The 20242-nt window shown below is 41.2% G+C and overlaps 1 protein-coding gene across 4 annotated transcripts in view; it reads right to left on the bottom strand.

The window, feature by feature from the left end:
• LOC103475898 (roundabout homolog 1-like) overlaps positions 1 to 20242 on the bottom strand; it is a 98009-nt gene that overhangs the window by 25685 nt on the left and 52082 nt on the right. The window contains exon 1 of one of the 4 annotated variants that reach the window (XM_081615621.1): positions 1086 to 1104. The exons of 2 other annotated variants lie outside the window; for them this stretch is intronic. The gene's annotated coding sequence lies outside the window, so the exon portion shown is untranslated. Of the gene's footprint in view, positions 1 to 393; positions 954 to 1085; positions 1105 to 20242 lie in introns of those variants that run through there. One more of the 4 variants, XM_081615620.1, reaches the window with a different exon arrangement.

The raw sequence follows: 20242 nt of genomic DNA, 5'->3' as shown, positions 1-20242 counted from the left end.
TTTTAATCTCTGATCAACTGATTGGCGCTCCATTTTATGGGAGTCTGGACACTTGTGAGACAGTTGTTTGCCTTGCAGAAGAATGAAGGGATGCGCTTGAATATAGCTCATGAGAATAGTGGGATGCGGACGCTTCCCACTGCAGGAGGCTAAAAGCCACCACAGCAATTTATCATCTTTCCTCAATGAGTAGCCTGAGTGCTGAGAAAGCAGCCAGAGCTCAACCGGAGACGCGGCGAGCTCGCGTCTATTCCAAAAGCGTGTTATTTTCAGTGGTTGCAGGCAGCTCTCATCTCCACCATAAACAACAAGCACATCAAGGCCTCCACTGTGCAGCTTCCAGCTCCGCACATTTCAAGGAAGCTCAGGTTGGAGCTTCGTAATTTAACGTACCGCCGTCATTTTTCGAGATTTACAGCCGGGAAAGGAGGCGCACAGACAGAGGGCCTCGAGTTTGTCGGGATGGGAACGCCCTCCCTCCTTTCTCTTCGCGTTCCGTCTGAGAAGATCGCTTCACCTGATGATGATGATGATGATGAGGTGAGGTGAGCGACGTGCTCGGATGTAGACCGGCTGTGCATTTGAGCGAACTGCTGCTGAGCATTTCCCAGTTTTAAATTACAAGGCAGAGGGGGAGGGCTCACGTCCCGAACAAGCAGAGGGGAGCCAAAGCGGAGCAAGCGGCAGAACAGCGAGTCGAGTCGGGCAGGGGTGAAAAGACAGGAAACAATGGGGAAAACGCATAATCACTCCCAGATGGTGGCAACCCACTCACCTCTGGCTACACATTTCAATATATCGCGGGGCAATAAGGCCAGAGATGCATGACGAGCAACGGGAGAACAACTCGGAATGACCTTCTAATTGGAATTAGCGAATTAGGGCTTCTCTCTCCCGCGTTGGCCCTCCGACACACAGAACACCGCTGCGACTGTCTACGTTTGACTGAAAGCCGATGGGAAACAGCTGTCGGACTGCCCCCCTCTCCCTCCCCCGTCGACCGCCCCACCTCACCGCTGCCAACACCGCCGCGTCACATGATAAAAGACCCTCCTCGTGGGACGCGGAAACGAGGCTGAAGTTACCTCAGACAGGAAGAAGCCGAAACCATCGCGAGTCCGTGTGCGAGAGCGTACGTACGTGCGCGTTGATTGATTGACTGATACCGTCGCATAATTTCGAAGGCAATCAAGTTACACATCTGCTTTTGCTATTGTGTGGAGGCCCAAATGTTTCCGTAGAATGTGAAAGCTTGGATTAGCTCCGAAAGGCCGTTTGTTAAAGATCTATTTTTGATGGTAGTGCAGCACTTAGTGTAAGAGGAGAGGAAAGAGAGGCACGATTAAAGGCGGTGAGACCTTGGGATGGTTAGTGAAGAATGTTCTTGTGAGTGTGGGCTAGTGGTCGCACGTCATACTGATGGTTTCTACGCACACATGGAGGGACTGGATGAACTGTGTTAGTTGAACTGTTTATATTCTTAAAAGGAAACGTGCATCTGCTTGAGAGGAAATTCTCAAATGTTCAAAAGCTATTCTGTACGTTTTCACATTGCTGTCTTTGACTTTACTCAATGTTCACAAATTAAATCCGCTTTCATCCCGTCGTTGTTCTAGGAGCTACATTTGTTTCTTTTCCTGGCATTTTCATGCCAGTTCCCTTTCAGAAAAGGAAAGACTCATCCACTCAAATTTCTTTCATCTTATATATCTGCATCTTATACCTTTGCACGTCATATCTTTTCGATTTTCAAATCCTGCTTGTTTAGCTCAAGCTTTTGCACCTCTCGCTGCTTTCTTTCCTCCCTCCATCTCATCCCCCCTCCAGCTCCACAGATGAGGATCTCTCAGCCCACTTCAAAGCATCTGCCCCTGGCCTCACCAGTCTGGATCTGACAGTGTCTGACTTGCTGTTAGTCCTCTGGAGCTTGAGCCCTGGCTTTAAAAAAAAAAAAAAAAAAAAAAAAAAAGGTCTACTGCAGCCAAGCTCCCCAGTAATCCTTTCTGCAGAGTCCAACGGGTCCGAAAAGGAACACAATCACGCCCCACAGACAGCGAGTGTGGTGGAGCACTAACAGATTCCCTATGACACCATCATTGCAATGGACAGGCAAGGGAATATCTGTCCACTCCCTGCAGAAGAAGAAAAAAACAAAAAACACTTTTTCAGCTTTTTTTTCTTTTCTCCATCTTGACAGCTTTAATTTACCCAACTCTGATGCCTCATTCACCTTCCAAATTCGGTATCGATTTGTCTGCACATGGTTTTGGTGCAATCATCCTCCTACTCTGCTGCTAAGTCAACATTAGCATTGCTTGTATGTAATGTGGGTGTTGAAAGTTACTGGCAAATTCACCACAAGCAAGAACCCAGCTGCGCACGCTTTGTTGTCCACTCCGCAGCATAGCAGCAGAACACAATAAAGGAAAGCTTCTCTGCATGGCTGATAAAGGAAGTTTTCCCCTTTGGAACAATAGAACACTCTGATCTTTTTAGATAAACACTTTGATTTGTTTGACCCTTTTTTTTAATGTTATTTTAAAACATTAGAATGTCAAGCAGCAAAACCACCGTTCCTTTTTTTTATTACAATCAGCAAGACTTGTTATTACCATAATCACTGGCAACAAACCATGCAACCACAGGCTTGTGTGGTATTCTGCACAATTATGTTGAGACAAAAGACGCAGTGCTTTTATTCGTTTCTGAAGGTTTTTCAGTAGAAATCTTGTTTCTGAAAAGGCCCATAGAAGCATGAATAGAGGCGCATCGTTGCATAAAAGGTGGCCAGCGTCGTTCCAATAGATGTGAAGTCCTGTACTTCGGTCAGAAAGGTCAGTTCGTTATATTAAAAACTCACGCTTTTCTGAAGTCTTTCAGCCAGAATTGATAAGCTATCAATGAAATGTTCCCACAGCTGAATTGCTTCAGCAAACCAATCCCAGATCATAGGTAGCAAAAAAAGACATTTCCAAAGAACACAGGAATGACTGGAATAAACATGAAAATGTGATGATGCAGCAGTAATCCCTTCTCCAGATCTGAATTTTCCCCCTTTTCCCATTATTTTTTGAGTCAGGCTAGATCGACCTTCATTATGCTTTCATGTTGTAAATAGCACAAAAGCACAAAGAAGGCTTAAAGTTGATGTTGCTTTGCCTTTAGGTCAGCAACTGTGGTCTATATGTAATGTAATGTATGCATATATGTAATAATCCCTCCGATCCACATCTGGGTCTGGGTGAATATTCCACAGCTTAGGTGGAGTAATCTAATGACAGGCTACGATTAGCTGGACATTCCACAAATTTGGCTTTTGCCATGAGTTTAAAACGTTTTGTTTTGCCGAGGCGACCATACACACGAACCCACATCACTGTCGCTGTAGCATCAGCCCAAGGACAACCGTCACCAAGCCCAGCAGCCCTACATCCGAAGAAGGACTGATCTATGGAATACTGATTCAGAGAGGTGAATTCAGTTGGAAACCTTCCTTTTCAAGGGGGCTGAATACTTTTGCAAAGCACAGTACAAGTGAATGCACATTCTGAGTCAGTAGGAATGCCCCAATCAACATGGAGGACACACGTCCACACACTGCAAAATTGACAAGCTGCCAAATTTATTCCAAATACCGTAAAGTCAAACTTTGTTTTCGTAAAGCCTAAAATCCAAACTCAAGCTGCACAACTGAGTTTAGCGATGAGTTGTCAAACTGAAGGTTGTGACAGCATTTTTATAGCTAATGGCTTTACAAGAGCACCTAGGGGCTGTTTCTGACAGTTCTATAGTCCTGACTGAGAGACGAACCTGAATCTGGATGAGTGATCGTGTCCACAAGTTCAACTGGAAAACGCATCACCGTGCCGTTTCAGTGAGTCTTTGGTGCGCGCCTCCTTCATTTGTCAATAGTTCGTCCGAGTCCAAAAACATACAGCCGATTGTCAAAGGAATCTCTGTGTTTAATACACTTAATCTTATAGTTGTGTCTATTTGTAGAAAGTGTGAGCGGAGAAACTGCAGGAGAAAAAAAAAGTTCATCCAGGAGGAGTGGATGCTGCAAATCTGCCGGCTTTCTGTTGACAGGAAACTTGTTTTATCCAATTTAAATATTAACAGAACTTGACTGCATTGTCTAGTGGGATCGATTGGAACGTGTGCATGATTGGATTGAACACACACACACATATATATATATATATATATATATATGTGTGTGTGTGATTAAATTGAAAGTTGGACCAATTGTGAACACACCAAAGTTAATTGACAAAATATGTGCCAACTTAAGCATCAGTTATTAATCGTGAAAATGAAGGAATAAATGGTTGCCATAGAGACCTTCAAGGTAGAGTGGACTGCTGATGTAGATGACTAACTATTCAGCAACAATCCGAATAGTTGCTTAGTAGACTTTGGTCTACTAATAATGTTGTTTCTTAGCACTTTGAGCATTGATGAAGTCTTCAACTTAACAAATCTTTTGCCCTCTCCGTGAACCTCGGGAGTCGGCTTAGTTGTGCCAGAAAAGTTTTAGTTAGATAAAGCGTACCCATCTCCTAAACACCAATGCCCATCTGTCTCATTTGAGATGGTGTGTTCTCTTGTCTTCTCGATTTTAAAGTAGAAATAGGCCTCAGTTAGAGGTTTACTAGTTTAAAGTTCACTTTGATCAAACTAACACAGTGAAGATTAAATTAAAAAAACATGTTCTCATTACATTAATCTTATCTGAATCATCAAGGTGCTAACAACTCTGGCACTGCTGTTGATGTAGTCAAGAAATTTTATTTTTAACAAAAATAATGTCCTTCATTTAACGCTTATATATATTTTTTCAAACATTATTATAAACAAAAAAAATATTAAACAAAATTATTATCCTTACATTTTGAGGATTTCCTATAAATGAAGCTGTTTTAATTCATAAACCCCCTTCAAAACCTGAAAATAAAAACACAGTTAATCCCGGCAGATAAGAAATCCTTGACTTTTCTCACAATCCATCTCCTGACCTCTCCCTACCCCCAAAACTCTGCGCATCTTTCCACCACAGCCCTCTCTCTTCCCCCACCGCCTCCTCTTTCTTTTCCTGCTCCTAACTGTAGAACTGAAAGTCTGCAGAGACACAAAGCTGCAGGAGAAACAGCTGCTCCAGAGAAGAAGAAAAAAAACAAACAAAAAAAAAAACAGTATGTGCAGCTCATATAGAATAGGTGGTCAGATATGTGGAACAAAGAGACAAACAAAAACAAAATCGCTCACCCAGGAGGTCCAGAGGGCACTGTGCCCCCTCTGGAAGAAAACTACCAAAGCTAACAATATAATACGAGCCGCATCCGAGCAAATGTAGCGAGAAAACAAAGGTCTTCCAACTCAAAAATCATAACACACGCAGAGGCTCCAACTCATAACCATGCCACATGAGATTTATAAAATCCGCATCCAGCAGACAGTGCACTCTGCTTAGAAAGGAAACAAAAATCCCTTGCCCATCCTCCCCTAGCTACCCTATTTGAATTTCATTTTCCTCAAATAAATCATTACTCAAAGAAGTCCCTGGGCAAACAGACTTTTCTGCATGCGGGGCCATAAATCTATCTTATGCTTGGTGAGCCAATTAAATCAACACAGAGGCTCACTTACTGGGATAAAGCTTCTAGTTACAATATTTGTTGGGTCTTTTAACTCTTAGCATTTCTCCTCTCAGATTAAAAAAAACAAACAAACACCCCCACTAAGGCTTCAGCTGCATAGTTTGATATTCTAATGTAAGATGTGTTGTTGTTGACAATTTGTTGGCAATTTATTCACTAGCAAACAGACACAAAAATAGGTACATTTTCTTTATTTTTAGTTTTCAGACATTCCTAGTTCTGTGACCATCAAGTGTAGGTGGCGCTGTTCCTCCTGTGCACCTAAAAGAAGTTGACCCATGCAATAAAAAAAAAAACTCTGGATGGGAAATTATATGAAATAAATGAGTAATTTATTTCTATCTTTATTTTTTGTTTTGTGTATGGACCAGTGGGGTTTTAGGGGGGGAAAGAAAATCATGCAATTTTAACCCCACTGAGAGCTGTTGGAAAGGTCAAAGGTGAGTGGGTAACCGAGGGATGGGATGAAGATTAAGGTATGTTTAATGGATGTATATCCGAAATTTAATGGGATTTATTTCACAGGGATTTTGTAAAGTTCTTATTTGGACATCTAAAGAAGTGATTTTTGATGTCTAAAAATTTAAAGTTCTTAAAACTTACACATAAAATACATGCTACATGTATTTACATGGTCCATATTAGAAATGCAGCTGGGTTCCATCTAAATAATAAATAAAAAACTGAGGGCATGTAAATTTGTTACAGACTTAACCTTTTATTTATTCCCTTGCACAAACATTTAACTGAACGGAAAGTCCTCTGTGAGCTCTAAAGGGAAACCTAACGGGCACATGGAGTGGACGTGCGCATATTTAGATGAACTGCGATTTGACAAGGGGATTAATGCGCACCGTAATGCAATGGGGTTCGAGCGCACGGATGGATGCACTGCTTCAGCCGTTTCTCGAAGCTGTGGCACCCTAATCCGGTTGATGTACGTGCAGAACATATCACTCGTGAGAGGCAGATACAAAAACCAGCTAAAAGGATTGTGTAACCTCAAGTTCAATCTCCCTCATACTTCGAGTTCATCATATCCCTCTATCAGAAGGTAAGGATTGCTGGGAAAGAGGAGGAGAGCAAAGATACGAAAAGACAGGCGGCCATGAAGTAGATTAGGAGAATTAGTGAGGTGGCAGAGGAGTCGGGTTAAACAGAGGCTAACAGCTCTTGTGGCATTAGGAAAATCGTAAGTAACACAAAATAAATGAATGGGTTTTCTTTACTTCTTCAGTCACAGGGTTTATTTGGCTCACAGTGCTACAACATAACTGGAAAAAAAAACCTCATTACTGTACAACAGGACGTTTTTTTATAGAATATGTTGTTTATATTGAAGTCGTTCCTGCGCTTAAGTTATGATGTACTCTGGAACATGCAGCAATAACAGAAATTACTCCGTACTTGGAGCTGCCACTTTGACCAAATGATACAATTAGCTCGAGCACCGCCACCTTGTATATTGAATTGTTATTAGTCAAATACTAGAGATCATTCTGGTTGCCAGGATACTGCGTCGACTCAGGGGTCAATACATGTGGATAATGAGGAGACGTCTAAGGTAAATATTGAGCAGACCAGAACTTATTATGCTTGGATGAAACGGACATATAGCTAATAATAACAACAACCTATTAACTATAAATCATACACTCAAAAAATGTTGCTTTTATAGAAGAGTGAAGAAAGGCATTGCAGTAAGAAAGCCATAAGGAGGTCTGTTAGTTTGTAGCAAGCCACATAAGGGGAAAATAAAAAAAAGAAAAGAAAGTTGGTGGCCGCTTCAGCTGTGGCGACATTTGTAGGGAATCTGATCAGAGTAGATGGGAAGATGAATGGAGAAAAAAAATCAATGGCAATCCTGAAAGATTACCATTTATCTTGGAAATTCTTGAATCTAGGACCAAAGATCCTCTTTCAACGTCTCAACAACCCTGAGGATGCAGACAATCGTGCATAGAATCGTCTCCTTGGTTTGTCATCACATTTACCAAAGACTTGGTGATTAACCCTTCTTTTTATTCAAAACGACCAGCAACCAGGGAGGTCCTAGATCAAAGTTCATCAATGTTTAAAATGGCATAGTAAAAGTCCAGACCAAAGCCTAATTGATAATCTGCTGCAATACAGAAAATATGTTAGCATATTAGACACTCTCCATCCAACCAGGCAATTTAGCCAGGATAAATAGGTGAAAAAATATTGACCAAAAGGAATTGAAATCCATGCCACAATTGTTAGATTTCTGTTTGTGTAAAAAAATAAAATAAAATCCATGTATCCTTTTAATTCCACTACACAATTCACTGCTTTGTGAGGTTTATTCACATAAAATCCCAATGAAACGCATTGGAATTCATGATTGTCACATGGCAAAAATGTTTAAGGGGTTTGAATATTTTCGCAAAGCTGACTCACGAAGCTGTCAAAATGTTCACATGCTTAAACTTGAACTTAGAGTGTTATTGTGAGCAGCCACATAATGATAACTTCGTGTTTCGGGCTCCCAGGCTGCAGGTGCAACCTCCCCGTGTCAGATTGCCCTTCATCATATTTGTGGTTTCTTACACAAGTGCATGCATGTTCTGCCTGGTTGTGAAATTGTGCATTCCAAAAACAATGAATGGTTGAGGTTAAAACTAATTTCCCAGATATTTGAAAGAAAACAATATAGCTTATTCTCGTCAACTGATGTTCCCAGTAATAAATTACTATTAAAGTCAATTAATTGGAGAAAAGGTTTCATGACATGTCCAGGCACAGAAGAATTTGGAGACTTCTCAGGCATAGAGGGGCTAAAAGTAAACTAAAGCAGCTAAAAAGAAAATAAATATAAATTAGAATCAAAATCTCAGAGAAAAATTATAGAATGGGGAAAAATATATATAAAAAAAAAGTTCCACACAAATCAGCTGCCCCATGAAATTCCAACAAAATAGGAGCGACTGAAGTATTTTATTCGACTCATATTTAGGGTCAGAGTGTTTCGTGAACTTGGACTACGATTTATTTTTTTTACTCCAGGTAGGTTTGGGATGGAACAAATGATATGTGGGAAAGCTCCTCGTGCCAACAGTTGTTACAACGGAGCATTTGGGAATCAGTTTCTCCAAAAGCACTGGGAATTGTATGAAGTCTTGGAAAAACAAGATTTAATCAGAAAAAACAATGTTGTGTGCTCTTGTAAACTACAAATTCCTTCGTGATACAGAGAGAAAGTGGAAAGGGGTGCGGTCAATGATCCCACTCCCTCTCTGCTCCAGCCTTGAGAAATGTTATAGAATAGAGGAAAACTAAGTGCAATCAAATTAGGAAAAAGGAGCTGCGAGAAAAGTTGATTTAAAAAAAAGGATTTTTATGTGAAATGATGCTCTGCAATAAAAAAAAAACAACAACAACAAACCTTGTTGGCTTTGTACACATCTCTACTAGAAATGACAACAAGTTCCTCCGCATCTGCACAGACTTGAACTATTTCTTCAGGCAATTACTGAATATATATATATTTAAAATCCATTAAATAAATCACTTTTAAGTATATTACAGAAATAAAATCAGCAAAGGTTTGATTTGTTTTAATCAAACCGAGCTTTTATTAGGCAAAGTAAATAAACAGAGAGCAAATCAGACAAAAAAAAAAAAAAAACTGGCAGCCGAATCTTTTTAATAAGTGCAAATGCATTCATGGAAGTGTCTCCTTCCTCCGGGCATGAAATGATTGTGAAAAGAGAGCTCTGTGTAACGAGTTCTAGGAATAAAAGCAGCCAAAGCAATCAAGTTAGCCTCTTTTTGATTTTCCGCACCGTGTTTTATTTACAAAGACAGAGTGCTTCCTAAAGATGCCTATAAATCACACGAACCTACAGAAACAGTTTATGCATGTGGGCGGCGTTTGCCGTCTCCACCTGTTCGTTTCTATGTAGGATGCTTTTATTTAGAATGTAATATATTCCCATTATGAATTTGCTTGTTTATACGCCTCCTTCGTTGTAATCCTACATTGTGTTGGAGTATTTTTGGCTAAGTAACGTCTATTTGTATTCGAATATACAGCTTAAAATGATCAGTTTCTCTGATTTTACTTTTTATAGGTATATTTTTGAGTAAAATGAACATTGCAGTTTTATCCTATGAACTACTGACCACATGGCTGAGACATTCCATGCAAAAATGTTGTTTTATTTGCAGAACAAAAGAAGTAATCAAAAAAAGACGCAGTGCTTTCAGACCTCAAATGATGCAAAGAAAACAAGTTCATATTCATTTAGAAACAACAATACTAATGTTTTAACTCAGGAAGAGTTCATAAATCAATATTTGGTGGAATAATCATGAGGTTTTCAATAGTTTTACATTTTTTCCACAGGTTTATATGCGATAGTTGAAAACAAAAACTAGAAGTCCCCTGACTGGTAAGTAGAAATCCACAGTGTATAATTCAATCTCAGTATAAATATAGCTATTGCGTGAATGGGAAATAATAAATACATTCATAAATAACTCTGTAGGTGGACAATGTGAATATGTTCAAGAGGTAAGAATAATGCAGTCAACAGCAATGAACTGTGTCATGTCCGATTCTGTTGGTTTTTGAAACGACATGTTTCGAGCATAAACCAAAAAGGAAAATCAGTCGAACAAAACTTTTCACAGCATTTATGGTTTATGGAGCTTGTTTCCACTTTAGCCCATTTCTCCCCGACTTTAGGGGGCAGTGTGAGGCGACTACAGCGCTGCAAGAAACACAGTTGTTAGTAGGAACACGGCGGCACATGAAGATGTCTGTCTTTGTGAACTTCCACCAAAAGGAGCTCTTACTCGTCTGTCCACCACATTTTTTCCATGTGGAATTGTCCAAGTGGACCGGGAAGCTTAGATGACGTAATTTCAGCAATTCCGTTAAAAATATTGTTCTCTTTTGTTACGATGATAATGGGAAGTAGAGGAGTGATTAAATGGATAACAGTAATGAGCTGCAGGCACAGGAAGAAGAGCATGAGGGTGTTGTTGGAAGCGGGCTGAAATGGCAGCAGAACACAGGCAAAACCACTGCAGTGCTGAACTCAAGGCACTATGACCTATATAGTGAGATCTATACTAACAACACCGGCCCTTCGGGACCTGACCTTCTGCCAGAGGATTGCCTCCAATCCCGCTCCCATGGCACATAAGCGTTGCTTTATTACTTCCGCGGCTTGTACCAGCTGTAAAGCAATTACGCGTAGCGTGTATTCAGACTGAGACAATGCGCATCTAAGTCGGTTTGTGATGTAAATCAGACGAAATACCTCGATTTAACAGCTGATTGTCAATACCAGAGAGCACCTGAATCGCTCAGATAGCAGGAAGAGGATTTCTCAGAGAATGGGACTGGTACAAAACCAAATCAGGTCCTTTTCTTCTGGATAATGAAGACAACTGGAGGCAGTGGAAATGTGGTCCTTTCACACGAGGGCCAAAAGTCCCTCTCATGAAAGCAGAGGGGGAAAAAAACCCACACACGGCACCCTTTAACCCTCTCATTAGTGTAATCCTGCATGAGAAGAGTAAATTGTCATGAATAAATCCACTTAGAAACTGGCGAATGAAAGACTTTCAGTTCGAGATGCTTTTCATTACCATTTCAATAAGCGTGGCAAAACGTTGGCAGTGTTTGACAGAGTAATTGGGAACATTAACAAGTAGATAAATATGGTTAGCAGAGGGAGGTGCGAACGTATGCCTGTGTATGTCAATTAATTCTATTTTTCACAGCCAAAAAAAATAGTACATTTGTAATTTTTTTTCCCGCTCTCTCTTCTTCTAAATAGGTCTAATGAATTAGCCCTGAAGGAGGGAGATTGCAAGAATGGCTTTGTCTGACAAAACAAAAGAAATGGAAAGCGGACCTTGAGACAAATGTATTCTGGTATGGGCCCAGAGAAACCTTTGTTTGAGCAGATTGACCTCGGCAATGGTGTTTTGGAAGATTTCCTCAGGCTAAGTCTGAGTTTTAAATAAGCACCTTTCATGAACTGTACACAAAAAGGAAAGAGGGGCAAACTTCAGGGTATGCGCAATTACACACTGCAGACAGAGCATAAATCTTGCTCTTAGTGGGCTACTCTTTGCGAGAATGAGCATCTGCACTAATTCCTGCCTGGTTCTTTTTGTACCACAAAAAAAAAGAAGGAAAATGTGGGTAGAAAAATAATAAAGTGCAAAACCCAGGAGAGATGCTCCGAGACAGGAATGCGCCCAGGTCACAAAAGAGGAGCAGAGGAGGAAAGAGGAGGGAGGAGGATCAGGAAGAGCTGCTGATGGGGAGGGCAACTCTGTAACAAAGAGGAAAGTGAGCCAGACAAAGACATACATAGAGTAGAAGCATGGGTAGGAGTAGGAGATTCAGACACAAAGAAACAAAGAGCCGGAGTGAACGAAGTGCTGCCATCAGCCGACGTAACAGGCGGTGTTTGCTTAAAGGTGAGCCTCGTGCCAAAACACACAGGATCGCGGCTGAACAGAAACACACGCCGTGCACGCACGTACGCACTCACGCACTTCTAGTTACGGCTGTGTTCTGCATCTTAATGCACCCCGAGGTGCCAAAGTCTTTCCCCCCATCATCAATCTGAGAGACAACTCAGGGCCCAGGAGAAAACGCGAGAGAGAGAGAGAGAGAGAGAGAGAGAGAGAGAGAGAGAGAGAGAGAGCAACCGTGTGCAAATATGTAACATCCGCCTATAGGACGGAAGAAAAGAAATTCATAAATCGGGCAAAGATACCAAAATGTCATGAGCGGTTGGACTGAATGTATTCTATGCCATAATATGTTGGTTTATAGATACAGATTTTACTGCCAGATACACAGCATAACAATGTTTTTTTTTTTTTATTCAAGCATGGGGAAATTACTTTTTTTGTGACGAGAAAACATGCTGACAGTGCAGGTGCAGATAGTAGAAATGACGTGACATTTAGGCAGATCCTCACAGCAAATGCTGCAAAGGCATTGTCAAGCAATAGGGGAAATACGACAGAGGTAAAAAAAATATATATATATATATACCGTAATGATCGGTGGTTCTGCTGTGTTTGGAAGCTTTTTGTCAGAGTAACAAGGTGTTCACTACAACACGTTGCAAAACTCACGGCATCAGCTGTGACTTGTGGTACATTTTCTTCAAGAGAGACTCTATTTAAGCTACTTGAGTTCCTATTACAACACAAACCTGATAACTGGGGGGCAGATTTGTTTTCAGCTCCTAGTACTCCTATTAAAACTCAATTACCTAATTTATAAATAGAGTCCATCTGTGGTCTGAATATAAGCGGAGCTGGAAGGTTTGTTACTAATCCGTCTTTGTGAAGAAATCACGAAGGCCGAAAGGAATTTAAAGTGAAAGTAAGTTATAAACTAACGTGTTTAATCCATCATCCGAAAACTTAAAAGTGTAAGACACAACTTCAAATCGACCAAGACGTGAACATCATCCACCTAAAGTTACAGAATCACAGCACAAGTAGGACAATCTACTGACAGGGCAACTATTGGTCCTGGACATCATAAACATGGCTTTTTAAAAAAAAAAGTTTTTAGAAGGTGGCAAGAAGAAAGCCGTCTCTAAACAAAATGGAAACAGAAAACTTGTGACTGAAGATGTTCTGGTCAGGTGGGAGCAAACGTGAACTTCTTGGCATCCTTGTAGAACGTCAGAAAAGTCATCTTTTAAGAAAATCAGGTAAAGGTGGCAAAAAAATGGAGACTATCATTAAAGGGTTTGGATGAGAGCCCCGAATATACAACCAGAAGGTTTAGATCAAATCATAAACCTGTTAATCTTAAAGATTGGCCTAGTCAAACTCCAGACCTAAAATTCAAATGAGAACTTGTGACAAATATAAAACATTACATTTCATTGCTCTGTGTTCTCCATCCAATCTGACAGCGATTGATTGCAAAGAATGGACAAAGTTTCTGGAAGTGCAAAGCTGGCAGACGAACATGGCGAAAACCTGCAACTTTATTTGCACAGTAAGTTTGAATAGAAAAACCTTTGCAAGGGTATCAACCCAAGGGAGGTTCAAGAAAGAAAAAAAAAAGCCTAGCATAAAATTGTAAATGTATTCACAGCAGCAAATTATGCAGCATTTCACATTGTGAACTAGCCCATGAACAGTAGTCTTTGGCATTCCCTCCCAATTCGAGTCATGATGTGGCTAAACACCCGTGATTTAAGGACGGAATGGGGAACAGAAATGTGGTGTAACGGCGAGCTTGTTTAGTTTGGACCGAGCCGCACCAGAGAGGAGTGAATGGGGAGAGAAACAAATGAGGGGTGAAAGATGAAACTTTAATGATCCCTCTAGGGAAATTGGTCCACTGCAGCACCACAGGGAAGAGCGCTGATAAGCAGAGCAAATGCAAGTTTCTAGATGATACAAGTAATTAACGCAAGATAAACACATTAAAGGGAAGTGCATAAGTCAATCTGTCTAATTAAATGGAAATGTCAGAAGGGCAGAGAAGAAAAAAAGGCAAATGGACTTGGCCGGAGCGAGTCGGTAAAATACACAAAACTGTTAGAGAAACATTGCTAAGGCTGCAGAGGAGGGAAGAGGCTGAGAATAGATTGAGTCGGGCAGGAGGGAAGACCTTGAGGAGTGAGGTGAAGCAGCTCCCAGCCCCTTTAATTGGTATGAAGCAGGAGGTCTCCAAATAAAAACTTGTCACAAGGCAGAGCGCGGGCTCATTCTTACTCAAACCGCGCTATACGTTTCCCCCTGAGGACCCGACCAAAGTTATCTCAGAGTTCTTCTTCCCTCTCCTCCCAGCCTCTTTACTTGTCACCAGCCCCAGCTGTCTGTCCTCCATCCTCTCCTGTGTATCTGTCTGTTGCCGGGACGACAAACTAAACACCCTCTCCACATGGTTTCCAAACATAACAACCGAGCTCAAAGTATCTGCGATCCCTCTGACTCTTCAGCCACTACTCTCCATCCTACGGTCTTTTTTATCTTTTTCGCTGCTGGGCTGCATTTCCCCACTTTTCATTCCTGCTTGTTGGTCTTCTCCCTAATTATCTCTCGCGAAGGACAAGGTAGTCCATACCATCCCAACCCCCCACCTACCCAACACTCTCTTGCACCTCCACGCCTCTGCTATGGAGAGAGCCTGATGAATAATTTCACGTTTTTTCCAGCCGGCTCTGTCTCTCGTCTTTAAATTGATTATTGTATAGAAAGCAAAGCTAAAAGAGCAACGCGGTGGGTAATTTGTCTTTCGGGCGATTGCGGTCCGTGCCATGGGGGTGGGGGGATGGGGAGACAAACCACGAGGCTTAAAATGATAGGCTAATGTGAAAAAAAAATTATGATATGAAAAAAAAACTGATAGTGCTTCTCATCTGATAGCTCATTCTGTTTGATGTTTTGGTCAGAAGCACAATCGGGGGGGGAGGAAAAGTGGACATTTGCATGCGTTAATGTCCGCAGAAAAGTAGGAGAAGCATCTATAATTATATGAAGCACCTTGGAAAATGCAGCGAATTCCAGGGGCTTTCATCCTCCCCTCTCCCTCCTGCTGGTCTTTCTGTGAACGCCTGTCATAAATACTCCTGCAGCCTAGGCTATAAACATTCGTCTGTCAGTGTTTTGATTCCATGTAAATATGACTGGCTGCATGATGCTAGCCTCCAGGTGTTTCCAGTCTGTGTCACTGTTTGTCTCCTGTTTGTTGCCGAGAAGGCTGGAGATGATGACTGGGAAGCAAAGTTATAATTTTGGCACTACATGAATGGTCACTAAGTGTGTGTACGCATGTGTGTACGTGTGTTTGTAGACGCCTTGCCTTGTCATTACCTTGAGGTGTTTCACCAATAAGCTCAATTGAAATACTTCCACCTACACCGTGCTTTTGAATATTACGTGACTCATCTGATTGGAGCAAATTAGTTTGTGAATAGGAATACACAGAGTCATCTGCTTGTGACTGTAATTGGAGTTTTTCAGCTTGACAAGCCCTGACTGGCTGCTTGAAACTCAAAAGTTGATTGTTTTTCCTTGGCGATTGAACGCACAGGACCTAAGCTACCCGGCTGCATTTGCAGAACTCTTTGCTCGACATTTCAAGTACGTCTTCGCTTTATCTTGTTCAGTTCTTTTACTTCAGTTGCTTTTTAAAGAGAAAGCTAAATTCTGACCACATTTATAAGCACACCTAGTCGTGCCAACTGCAACAATCTTCTCTAAGGAAGTTGATGCTGAAAGAAAAATGCTTTTTATATTGTAGGATCAGCAAGAAGTTTAACAATGACGAAAAAAAGAAAACAAAAAACGAGCATTTTAACAGTTTTACTGTTTCCACAGAGTGTTGAGACATGAATGTGGCTGGAATAAAATTACAGAGACACAACGGAGAGAAAGGCTGAACACATTACAGCAAAGTTCCTCAGTTTCAACCTCTCGCGCTTTCAACCTTTGCTATAGAGAATGCTGGATTTCCATATGTTAGAAATCAGTCGAGATAAAAATCTGCATTCTCTGGAGAATAAACAAAGAGACTAATGTTTACAGTTGGTAATGCCAGCCTCACTAACTGACCCCGAATTGCCAGAGGGAAACCTAAAAAGCTTTTTTTTTTTTTTTTTTTTTTTCTGGTCAGTAAACACAACACACCTAAGTGCTACCAGGTTGCTTGGCTGCAAAGTTGCTCTGCTTTACATGTTTTAGCTTTAACCTCTGCCTATCGTATAACACACCAGATTTGAAGATCTCAGAGGCTCAGAGATCAACGTTTACAATTAGTAAAGCAAACCAAGCTAATCGCTACTATAGACGATGTCAATTCTGTTGTAATTTTGAAATGTGATATTTTAAAAGTCAAAATGTAAATACTCTAACTGGCGCATCGCTTTCTGAAAAGTCGACCGTGCGTCGTTTAGGAATTCCGGTGGATGCTCTGCTAGAACTTACAGGGACAACATGTTGGAAACCCCTGAAGTCTTCCCGTTTTTTTCTGGAAGACTCCATGCAACGTTGATAGTTCATCACCGCAAAGTAAGCTGAATCAGCCCCCCGCCAACCCTCCCCCTCTCATCTCTGTTTCCCCTTGCATACGCCGTACACCCTCATCACTTCTCGTAGCCCCTTGTGTTTTCCTGTCTTCCAACTTCAATCTCTGCTTGCTCTCATCTCCTTTGTTTCCTGCAAGCCATGCACCATCTCTCTGGGCTTTGCTCCTCCCAATCTTCTTCCCTCGCTCCTCTGCTTCAAAACCTGCTCTAAAGTCTTTCACCCTACAGTTTCCTCACTGGTTTTTTTGAGACCTGAGATTCTCCATCTCTCTCCCTCTATTTCTCTCTCTCTCTCTCTTTTTTTTTTAACCAGCACTGCTGTCTATTTTCTACCCCCACCACCAACACCCGAACTCTTTTGCCTCCCACCCTTGCCCCCCTTTCCTCAAACCCGCCTAATGGATCCCATGTCAGCAGAATACCAGAGAAACCACACAACTGCACTGCGGCTTCATGTCTGTCTCTGCCTTCACATCTCCCTCTTCCTTATTTAAAAAAATAAAATAACGGCCTCCGAAAACTACTAAGAGAAAAATCTACCTGCTAAGCATTGTAAAGACATTGTTATCACCTGTGACACAATAGCTTAGCTAATTCTTCTATTTTAATGGCTTTAGGATTTTTTTATCTTATTGTTTAAGAAATTGCTGAAGTTTTACTTTCCCTTGTCCATGAAAGCTATTATTAAACATTGTAATTACCAAGTGCTCTCTGTTCCAACTTAACTGCTGCCACTTCTGTTAGACTCAGCACTTACTAACTGAATAAGGTTTTTTTTTTTTATATACCTAATTTTAGCGTAATAACTTTTATCCTGGAGGAAATCACTGGAAGAATCTGCTTAGCGGACAGTGCTGTCTTGCAGATAAGATGCTTAAATATCACAAGCAGTGAACGTGTCGGAGACAAGCTGCAATCTAAATTATATTTAAAAATCAAATAGGGAGCAAGTGGTAATCAAAGTTACCCGTTTGCAAGCAATTGAGCGTAGCTTCAAAATATTCAGGTGTGATTAAACCTGATGATGAAAAGAAACATTCAAGGTGTTAATACATGATTGGGGTCTAGTGTGAATAATGAATTAATTCAAATTGAAGCAATTTAAGAAGCACATTTTTGCTAATAATAAAAAAAATGCTTTATTATAAATGCTACATGCAAACAAATCCACACTAGCAGCACAATCCTGTTTTAATTAATTATTTTGGTAAGCTTGGTCACATGTGCACAAATTCCCTTGCAGTGTCTATAAAAAGCCTTGGGTGTTTAACCTGTTTAATTGCTTTTACAAATCAGCATAAAAAAAAATATATATATATATATATATATATTATATATATATATATATATATATATGACAAAAAAGAATAAAAAGACCCTGAAAATAGATTTTTACAAAACGGCGACAAATAAAAGAAAAAAACATAACTAAGTTCTTGCATAAATGTTCACCCCCAGTTAAAGTGACTGACCTAAGTCATCAGAGGTCCAAGCAATTGGTGCTAACAGTCTCACAATGAGTAGAACGGAAATCATCTGAATGCAGTGAATCTGTCTCAAGTAATTGTAATATAAAGACACCTGCATTCCTGGCTAACATTACAGCAAAATTGAGCTTTTTGGCCATCAGATAAAAGGCTTGGCAGACGAATGAAGCAAAATATAGACAAATCTCAAAGCACAGTTTGTTGCAAGACATTTTTTTGCTGTTCCATTCTGCGAGAGAACTGTGGCTTCAGAGAATATCTTTTTTCCAGCAAGACAAAGACCCGAAGTCCCCAGCTAAAGCTACAGAAATGGTTTGAAGACGGCAAGGTGGATGCTCTAAAGTGCCCGAGTTAAACCCCAGACCTCAACCCCATGGCAGGACTTGGAAAGGGCTGTTCACAGCCAGTCCCGATGCAAACTAACAGAGCTTAAAGAGTTCTGCAAGGAAGAATGGGATAAAATTGTCTCCTCCAGAAGTGGAGCCTGACTTCGACCTATCCACACAGACTGCTTGCTGTGATTACAGGCATAGAGGCATCTACTAAACACTGACTTAAAGAGGAAGAGTGTTAATAAAATCACTTTACTTTTACAAGTGTATTTAAATGTCATTGTTTTATAGAAGTCAATTTTCCTTTTAGCATTAAACTTTGTAATTTTTTTGTCAAAAAAAGCAACAAAAAAAAAAAAAAGCTATTTCCACTGTCTGTTGTAATGCGAAACCAAAGCCTCATGTAGCTTTTCATTACAGCAGCGACTCCTGACAGGGATTGGTTTTCTCAGAAGGTGTGAAAGCAAACAGCGGGGACTCAAACGTTGCTATCAGTCTTCGCCTCGCTCTCTCCCACAGGTTGGGAACTGGGCTGGTAGAAGTCGCAGTGCTGCGCGCCGGGGGCTCACGGGGACATGCGTGATAGACGACCCGATAAGGGACCGACAGGGCGACGAACTGACACATCTCTGCTGGATGTCCCCCCCCCCACACACCCCACTGGCTCCACAGGTACACGGCGCCGAAGCCAAGTCCGGACAGTGACAAATGGAACCAATTTCCATTTATTTATCTATGTGTTGCATGGACTGCAAAACACATGCTGACCTGCTCACCTATAAATCTTTATCCTGTTAACACAACAGCAATAAACCCCGACACATTAGCCCTCCCAAGAAGCAAAGACTGATCAAGCATACCAACGCATGATGGGCAAAGAACGCAAAAAAAAACGTTTGCCGTGAAATCACAACCCCAGCGCGTGTCGGCAGGAATATTTCTAAACCCATGCAGGTGAATGTCCTCACTCACGGACATCCGCATACGCAAAGTGCCAAAAAATGCATTTCCTGCAAGACAAATCTGGAAAAGCAAAAAAATAAATAAATAAATAAAATCCCGAAGGGGTGCACTCAGGGGATTAGCATGGGGACAAAAAAAAAATAAAAAATCCGCCTCCCTCGTTACATGGTAATAGGTTTCTACTGTGCAGATGGAGTGGGGCTGGAAAAAGCTTTTGGGGGAGCACTGGGGTCAGAGGGGGAGGGAAAGGCACCACATTTATACTGTTTAGATGTGATAACGCCTGAAAATTGCTGAGTGAGGCACCAGCTTCTGCAAAAGGACAAGCAGGCTGCCAGTCTGTCTTAATGTCTGCAACAGGGTTGGCTGAGAGAGAAGTCGTCACACGACCCCGACAGATAAAGGTTGTGTCTCATCCATATTATTAGCAGCCATCAGGGCTGCCTCAAATAACCCAGAATTAATATTTATTAAAAAAAAAAAAAAAAAAACATATTTAGGGTTTGTAGGCACCAGTGGCATCCTCTTTACCTCTCACTGAAGCTAACATGAACCCCAAGAAAAACCACTCTCCCAGCTGGTATTGTCATGTTACCGAACAGAGCACCAACAGATTTCTTTCTCGGTGCCAAGCAGGCAGCGGTGTGAATGGTTGAGCTGCTGGATTTAATTAGTGCTGCACCCATATGGATTAGCAGCCAGAGAGACACGAGTGACAGCAGCAAGTATGTCACATTCCCACCTGA

This window comes from Poecilia reticulata, chromosome 14, assembly GCF_904066995.2.
Source record: "Poecilia reticulata chromosome 14, P_reticulata-male-v2, whole genome shotgun sequence".
Lineage (NCBI taxonomy): Eukaryota > Metazoa > Chordata > Actinopteri > Cyprinodontiformes > Poeciliidae > Poecilia > Poecilia reticulata.
Note: the sequence above shows the minus strand (reverse complement) of the source record. Positions and strands in the feature narration are given on the sequence as shown.